The following is a 467-nucleotide window of genomic DNA, read 5'->3' on the forward strand; positions in this document are numbered from 1 at the left end:
TTGATTTGACATGGAATTACCCTGTAGCTGTCTCTTATACACATCTAGATGTGTATAAGAGACAGGGTGCTGACAATTTTACCAAAAAGCTGGACAATTCAGAAGATCCAAGATGAATTTTGTACATCGAACTATATGGCAAGAAAAGCCAAGACATTGGTAAGGGAACAAGGAATTCTAGCAATGCCTAACCCCAAGTCAGGTAAATCTATTTCTAAAGAAACTGGGGAAACCGTCGTACAATTCTATTTGTCGGAGCATATTAGCAGGCAAATGCCTGGTATGAAAGACTATGTGTCTGTGCTTGTGGATGGGAAAAAACAGCATCTACAAAAGCATTTGGTTCTTTGCAATCTTAGAGAGGCTTATGAACAATTCAAGGAGACGTATCTAGACAGCAAAATTGGTTTTTCTAAATTTGCGGAATTGCGCCCAAGGCAGTGTGTACTAGCAGGAGCAAGTGGTAC

Source organism: Anneissia japonica, unplaced genomic scaffold, assembly GCF_011630105.1.
Source record: "Anneissia japonica isolate Jap-2015-1 unplaced genomic scaffold, ASM1163010v1 scaffold4469_len402912_cov134, whole genome shotgun sequence".
Classification (NCBI taxonomy): Eukaryota; Metazoa; Echinodermata; class Crinoidea; order Comatulida; family Comatulidae; genus Anneissia; species Anneissia japonica.